We start from the raw sequence: 8022 nt of genomic DNA on the forward strand, positions 1-8022 counted from the left end.
ACAGTGCCAAGTGGCAGAAGACAGCAAAATAAGCAATAGCAGAAGGAGAAACCAAGCCTCTTCTCCTCCTTTATATTGCAAATAGGTTGCCTGCCCCCTAGGATACATGTAGCACACACACAGTCTCCCATCCCCTCCTCTTGCACAGGATGAGGATGTTAACAAAGTGAGGATCCTGGCTTCCTGCTGAGTTGCTTAAATTTCTAAATTTCTCAGGTTGACACATGTATCAGCCATTACAATCCACCCCTTTGGTACCAGAACTGGGGTTGTTGCTGTGACTGTGCCTGATCAGGTGGTTCAAGAGCCTTTGGGAATGAATGGCTTGTGGGAAGAGTTCGGAAAGGTTTGGAGATATTGCCTGAAAGAGTGGCACTGGAACAGCCTAGGCTGTTCTGTGTGGGAGAGTCTGGTCAGAGCTCAGGAGACAGAAGGCTTATAGAAATCCTGCCAGTAAAAACCATGTTCAGAGGTTTCTGCTAGAAGGAAGGACTACATTGTTTTTGAACTCTGGTTGTGTGTTATAGACTGGCAGAAAGTTTGTCTGCATTTTTCTTTTGTCCAGACTTTGCTTAAGACTAAGATTAAGGGCAGTAGACTAATCAATCTGGCAGAAGAAATTCCAAGGCAGTTGAAAGCTGAGGCTGTAGCACGGCTATTATTCAGGGTTTGTAGCAGATTTCTGTGGAGATCAAGAGCAAAGAGCCCAGAAAGATGATTTAAAATGAGTTTGGCCAGAAAGAAAGCTCCGTAAAGCTGTGGACTGCAAAGACAGAGCTGAGGAGATGTGGATTGCTGAGAAGAAACAGGAGAATAGAAAAGATGGCCTGGGGGCACCACAAGCCGCAACAAGTCCCCACACTTTGCAGCCTCAAAACTCTGATTAGAACTAGAGCACAGTTCTGTGGGGAGGGGGAGGGCGGAAGGGAGGTGGGGACCAGAGTGCATTCTCTCTTCTACAAGTCAGTGGGTGTCACCTGGAACTGGGACAGTCCCGAGGGACGGCCCATGCACCCTGCTAGCTCAGCATCCAGGGCTGTGAGGTTGGGCTGGTACAGCAGGAGGGCTGAGTTCTTGGCCCTGACCCAGCAGGGCCATGGTCCTGTGCAACCTCCCTGCACCTCAAAAACCAAAGTAGCGTGCAGGAAGGGTGAGGGCCCAGTGGCAGCACCAGGGAAGCTACCTTCTTCCCGGCCCTCAGTGACCTGAGGTGGGGCCTCTACCTTAAACTGCCAAGGCAGAGGTGAGAGCCAGAAGGTTCTGGCACATCCGGGGGCTGTGGCTGCTGGACTCAGGGCCTGTGGTCAGCATGGCCCCATCCCTGCTGGTGACAGAATCGTCCCTGGCCATGCTGCCTGCAACCTTTATCTACTGGCCAAGAAGCTGAGATGTTTGCTTTGTAATTTTTTTTCTACTTTTGGCCTACATAATTTGTTCTGGGAACTAAAAATCTAAGCCAGGCATGGTGTTGCACATCTGTAATCCCAGCACTCTGGGAGGCTGAGGCAGGAGGGTTGCAAGTTTGAGCCCAGCCTGGACAGCTTTAGTGAGTTAGCAAGACCCTGTCTCAAAAAAAAAGAAAAAAAATTTGAAAAGGGCCTGGGTTCAATTCCCAGTACCACAAAAATAAAATAAAAATAAAAAGAGAGACAGAGAGAGAGAAGAAAAGATCCCAAAAGACTGATGGGCTCCACTCTGTGGCGGCCACACCACTGACACCTGCAGGCCAGGGCTCCACGAGTCACTGGTTCTAAACCGAGCACAGAACCGAGCGTGTCCTTCCTGAGGGTCGAGGGCCTGGGCACTGTGTGCTCCTTCAGCCTGCAGCCCACTTTCCTCCTCCCTAGTGACAGAGGCACTGGTCAGCCCCTCTGCATCACCAGGGCCAACTCTGTCCCCCATACTGGGCAGCCTCCCATGGTCCAGAGTGAGGGTAGTGCTGCCTTAAGAGGAGCCCAGCACTGGCACAGAGACGCTGCTCACCACAGCAGCTGGGCACTCGCTGTCTCTCTGTAGTGCACCCAGCCAGTCTCTGTCCTCAGAGCGGGGATGTGAGGGGCTACGTGGGCCCAGGATGTGCCCCTCGGGCTGGTGACAGCTCCATCGAGGTGAAGGGAGTGAAGCCACTGTGGGCCTGCATCACCATGACATTCTCGAGCACCATACACACGTCCCTTCACTTCACTTCAGAGGGTTCAGGGAGGCTCGGTGGCCCTAGGACCCTCCCTCACCGGTAACAGCCAGCAGAGCATGGCGGAAGGCTGAAGCAGGAGGGTCACCAAATACAAACTCAGGCTGAGCAACTTAGCGCTGGATAAGATCATGTTTCAAAATTTGAAATAGTATATACAAAAGGCCTAGGGGTGCAGCTGGGAGCAAAGGCTCTGGATTCAACCCCCCCATAGCACAAAAAGAAAACACTGAAAATGAAAGTCATTTCCGTTGGGCATTAGAACCACACAGCCTTCGAGCCTCCCCACATGTGGTCACCAGAAAGGGCAGTGGATGGGCCCAGCTAGGACAGCACCTCCCCACCCAGGGGCCAGGCTCAGGCTGCTGGCATGAAACCCACTATGCCAGCAAGTAACAACATGGACCACAGCTGGGGGTCCCACGTTGCCTCTCAAGCCATCAAGCAATTGAGGGACACAGCAACTCTGCATCACATGCATCAGGGGCGCAAGGGCAAAAGCCAGAGCGCCTGCTTGGGGCCTGGTGTTTGCACCTGGGGCCAGGGCTGATCTGCAGCGGGCAAGAACAGAGTGAGCCCGCTCCCGGGAGCAGCTCCTCGAGAATCCACCAAGGGAGCAGAAAGAGATGAGACCCCAACTCGGCCTGGGCTTTCAGGGGTACTAGGCTCGTTGAGTGTCAAGGCTGCTTTCTTCAAGTCACAAATGATTTCAGAACAACAATGAACAGTTTTAAAATATCATCCCTAGAGGCCACAATGTAGCTCAGGTAGAGTACTTACTTTAGCATGCAAAAGGACCCTGATCCATCCCCAGAGTGCAAAAAATAATAAAATAAAATAAAATAAAATAGTTAGAAGGATCCAGGCATGGGGACACACGCCTGTCATCCCAGCAAGTCTGGGAGGCTGAGGCAGGACGATCTCAAATGTGACCCAACAGAGGCAACTTAATGAAAATTAAAAAATAAAAAGGGTTGAGGGTGCAGTTCAGTCCCCTAAAGAGTGAATGAGCAAATAAATAAATACACACTTCCCCAACAGTACTGCCACAGGCCTGTCGCCTACCTAGGTCTCCGGCCTCATTGTGATGATACAGGGGATCCCGGGGCTCTGTGGGAGGCACCTCCTCCTGAGCAGGTGCAGGGAGTCAGAGCTCAGAGGCAGGTGAGTCTCACAGCACACTCTGGGGAGCCCTGCACAGGAGAAGTGCTCTCCTCAGGGTGCAGCACAGCAGACCTCTGGGGTGGGGCCGGCTGAAGGGCAGCCTGGTGCCCACGCAGCGCGGGGGTGGGGGGCGATGGCAGAGGAGCGGGACCAGAGTGAGGCACGGGGCACGTGGGGCCCAGAGCTGCCTGGAATCCGGGGCAGTGGAGCCTGTCTGAGGCCAACAAAGTCCCAACTCTGCTGCTGCAGATCACCCCATCTACCATGAAAGACAGGGTCGTGGCCTCTGGCTTTCCTGCCAGCACCTCTGCATGGGAACACCCGCCTAGGCTTACCCCAACCTCAGAGCTGGTCTGGCCCAAATATTACACCTATACTCACAGATAAGAAAAACAAGAGGACTTGCTGTTTATCTGAAATGCAAATGTAATTTTGTTTTGTTAAGGCACCACACCTCCATCCAGAATTACAATTTCACTTTTGTTTTTTTGGTACCAGGAAATGAACTCAGGACCTTGTGCTTGCCAGGCTATATCCCCAGCCCTAAAATTTCATTTTTAAGAACCAAAAGTCAGGGCCTGAAGATGCAGCCCCATGGTGGAACACCACACTGAGCCTAAGGGAGGATCTGGCTCCATCGAAGCCTTGGGAAACCAAGGAAGGAGAAAGAGGAAGGGGGAAAGGAGGGAGAGGGAGGGACTGGTGCCCACTTTGTGCCTGCAGGACCTGGGGCCGCCCGGATCCACAGAAGGAGGTCGGAAAGAGGGAAATGTCCGTTTTCGTCCTCATAGGTGAGGTCAGCCTGCCCAACAGGAAGTGAGCTCTAGGGTCTCCGAGCCCCGTGACATAGGATAGGCAGGTGCCCCCTGCATGCTGCTGGCAAACAGCGACCACCCCTACACTCCTTACCTGCAGATGTGAAGTCGACCCAGACCTCTGTCCCTGAGGCCAGCCCGGAGCAGCTCACATCAGCTAAGGAAACAAGGCCTGCGCTGCATTTCCTGCCAGGGCAGGGGGCAGGGAGCAGGCGCGGGCAGAACGGAAGGAAGCGGGAAAGTGGGGCCGCCCAGCTCCCCAGCCTCGCACCTGCCCGATATGGCCAGCCCAGCTCCATGGTACCTGTGCACAGATGTGCGTGGACATCGTACACGGAGAAGACAGGGCCGGGGCAGACCAAGGACAGACGGGGTCCAGAATCACCAGTGACCATCCCCACTGGGCAGTGCACTAACCCGAAGACCCCAACAGGCTCCGAGGCAGGAAACCCCACCAAGGCTATGCATCTGTTCACTGCTTCCAGCAGCTGGCCCCTGAACATGAGTTCCCGTCTAAGACATCATGCTAAATATGACTCAGAAACAAGCTGAAGTCCATCCATTCTGCTTCTGGACCGTTACAGCCTAGACACGGAAAGGTTACAGCGTGAGGTGGCTCCCTAACTAAACGCCGAGAGCTGGCAATTTCTGCCAGAAGCCACAGGAAGACTCACACAGGGCAGTGCAGAAAGTTCAGCAGAGCTGGGTTTCAGCTGGGTGCAGGGCAGCAATGCTGTGCCACCCAGCCTGTTCTCTGGAAGGCAGAGCACAGTGGCAAGTTTGAGCCCTGCCTAAGCAACTTAGCAAGACCCCATATCACAGTTTTAGAAAAAATAATAATGGATGAGGGCTGGGGACACAGCTCCATGCAAAAGCTCTAAACTCAACCCCAGCACTGCAATTGTTTTAAAAATTTCCAATTTTTCAAAAATCCATGCCTCACTCTCTCCCAAAATCAGCACATGAGGCCAAAACACAGAAGTACCCCACACCCTGCCAGCTTTCCCAGCTGCGCCTTGGGAAAGCCAGAACCCCTGCCACCCTCTTCACTTGGCAAAGCTGCCATCCCAGGGGCAGAGGAGGAATCCAGCTAATACCATCCCTCCAGAAAAGTGGACAGGAGCAGCAGGCTGAGAGCTCTGGGCCATTGGGCACGGAGCATGGGCTTCCTGTGCTTCTCGGGGCTCAGAGGCCACTGAGAGCTGGGAACGCCATGGGAACAAATAGGGCCTGAGCCCAGGAAGCCTGCACAGCCGGGGAGACAGCGTCCAGAGGCAGTGACCACAGCTGCCCAGGAGACAAAGTCATGCAGTGCTGCCTGTGGGCTATGCTCCGGAAAGACGAGGGGAGAGAAGGAGCCCGAGAAGGGGCCAGGCACTGCCCGGGCTGCGGTCACGGTTAGCCAGGTCTGGAAAATAAGCCTGGACAGGGAAAAATGATGAGGTGCCTGCAGTCCAAGGAAGGGACAGTGAGCATAGCTGGGGTGTGATCAGCATGGTACCAAGCAAAGTTTGTGTGGCAGTGAAGCCACACGCAGTGCTGTGTGAGAGTCCGGAGGATGGGAGAAGCTTAGCTCTCTACTCCACAGCGGAGCCCACAGGCTGGCAGAGAGAGGTAACAGGCACAAGACAAAGAGGGTGACTCCATGGGCCAGGTCAGGGCCAAGTGTCCAAGAAGGGACAACCGGGGAGAGCAGGTTTCAGGAAGAGAGCCAGCAGTCTGGTTCCCAGAGGCCCTGACATCCCTGCTAAAGCTCGCATAGGGACTTGGGGCCCAGAGCATCGAAAGGCCACTCAAGAAGGCAACGGCAGGAACACACACGCTCAGCACACAGCTACGGTGACCAGGCCAGCAGGACCAGCGCAAGATAGACAGAGGCCAGTGGGGAGACTGGGGTCCAGAGCGCGGCCCAGGCTACAGTCTGTGGTTCTGTATGAGACCTTCCCAGCGGCACGGGCGACACCTGGTGTCCAGCTGCGGAGCGCTGCAGCCCCCCACCCCCAACACCGCCAAAATGGGCCAAAGGGTACCGACCGGGGAGCTGGGCCTGGAGGACTCCGGTAAGGGAAGGAGCTGGGCTCCAGGAGCTCGGGCTTGACGGGGGCTTCTTGGGTTTGACCTCAAGCAGAAACAACAAAATCAATCAATTAATTCTACTATATGGAAACTAAAAATTAAGGCAGGCCCTGGAGGGAAGGGGGGAGGGGAAGAGAGAAAGGGAGAGGGAGCGAAATGAAAACAAAGGGGGCCGAGAGCTGGCATCTCACCAGCCCAGCCCATTCACTTCCCTGCTTTTTCACGTACTGGGGACCTGTGCTTCCCAGGCTGGCTTCCAAAAGCAAGCTTTTAAGAAGTAACTGCAAAGCTGCTAGAGACAAACAATTAGACACACCACATGACCTATACCTTCCAGTCCACTCAGATACAGGGTCCCGAGGTGGACACAGGCTGTGACTCGAGGTTCAGAGCTATGGGAGGCTGAGTCCACTCTGGCCTCCATTGCAGCTCCGTGCCAGGGTTGGAACCCGTCACTCTCCAGCCCCAGGCTGAAAGCGGGCAGTAATCACGCAGGAGACCGAGAGAGGAGGTCAAGCCCTCTCCCTAGGGTGCAGGGACCCTGCCCTACCACCTGGACTGCTTCCCATTGCGATTAGGAGGTCTCCTCCACCCCTCACCTGGCCCCGGTCCTGTGTCCCTGCTGGGCTTTGGGTCCCCCAGTGCCGCCTCAGCACTTCCCGTCCCCAGGAGGGCAGGCGGGACCTGCCCCGTCACCTTGTCACCTGGCCACCAGCCCCGCCCCCATGGAGGAGGTGAGGGGACAGGCTGGCGGGCAGCAGAAGCTGACCCAGCGCCAGCCTGCAGTCTGCAGCCCCTTCCTATCGGGTGACTTGGGGGTGGCGACTGCAGATGTCACTGCAGCTGCTTGGTACAGCAGAGGGGCTGGCTCCAGGTCTCCTGCTGGGCCAGGTCAGTCCAGGGTCTCTCTCAGCAAGGACAGGGGACACAGGTGACACACAGGAAAGCTGAAAGTGGCTCAGAAGCCACAGAAGACGTGGCAGCTGCTCACAGCCTGGAGCAAGGACAGTGCTGGGCTTCAGGAGAAATAGGGGAGAGAGGTCTAGAGGTGGGCTCATCCCAAGGCCCACAGGTGCTAGACTCTGACAGTGGCACTGAGCCCCTTGGCCCTGTGCCCTGCCCAGGGACAGGTGCACTCCAGCACCACCTGCCACCTGCCACCACACCTGACCTATCCACCTCCCACTGCCCTGCATGACACCCTTCCAAGGCACACTGGTCCAAGCACTTGGCATCCCAGATGTGTCTGTCTACAAAGCAACACGGGACGGCGCACTGGAAGCCACCAATACAGTCCTGTGCTGCACTTGAGAACAGCAGGAGCCATGCCCTGAGGTTAGAGGTGGCAGGGACAGACGTCAGGACTGCCCCCTCCCACAGCACTGCCAGGGAGCATCGAGGCTGGGAAGGAGGAGCACAGGGACACTGAGGACCTGCCCAAGCCCCGTGTTGCTTCTTCGAAATTCCGCAGGGCCTTCGTAAAGGAAGAAGGCTTGCTGCCCTTTCTAAATTTTTTAAGACAGAGTCTTCATTGCCCAGGTTGGGTATTAACTTGTGATTCTCTTGCCTCAGCCTCCCAGAATAATGGAATTACAGGCTTGTGCCACCACACCTCACTAAGACTCACTTTTCTATGTGGGGACCAAGATTAAAGCACACAACCCACCCAAGTCACTCAGGGACAGCCACGTGGTGTGACAGCCATGCAGGGACAACTATATGATGACAGCCACACAGCGATCACTGTGGCTTGTGCAGTACCCAGCAGGCCTAGCC

At 55.4% G+C, this 8022-nt stretch overlaps 1 protein-coding gene across 2 annotated transcripts in view; it reads right to left on the reverse strand.

Moving 5' to 3' along the window:
- Rab27a (RAB27A, member RAS oncogene family) overlaps positions 1-6920 on the reverse strand; it is a 32526-nt gene extending 25606 nt beyond the window's left edge. The window contains exon 1 of one of the 2 annotated variants that reach the window (XM_013154611.2): positions 6846-6920. The gene's annotated coding sequence lies outside the window, so the exon portion shown is untranslated. Of the gene's footprint in view, positions 1-4264; positions 4401-6845 lie in introns of those variants that run through there. The other variant, XM_003471790.4, reaches the window with a different exon arrangement.
- Positions 6921-8022: the final 1102 nt, after the last annotated feature.

Source organism: Cavia porcellus, unplaced genomic scaffold (assembly GCF_034190915.1).
Source record: "Cavia porcellus strain 051 isolate PalLab524CR breed Dunkin Hartley unplaced genomic scaffold, mCavPor4.1 scaffold_1, whole genome shotgun sequence".
NCBI lineage: Eukaryota > Metazoa > Chordata > Mammalia > Rodentia > Caviidae > Cavia > Cavia porcellus.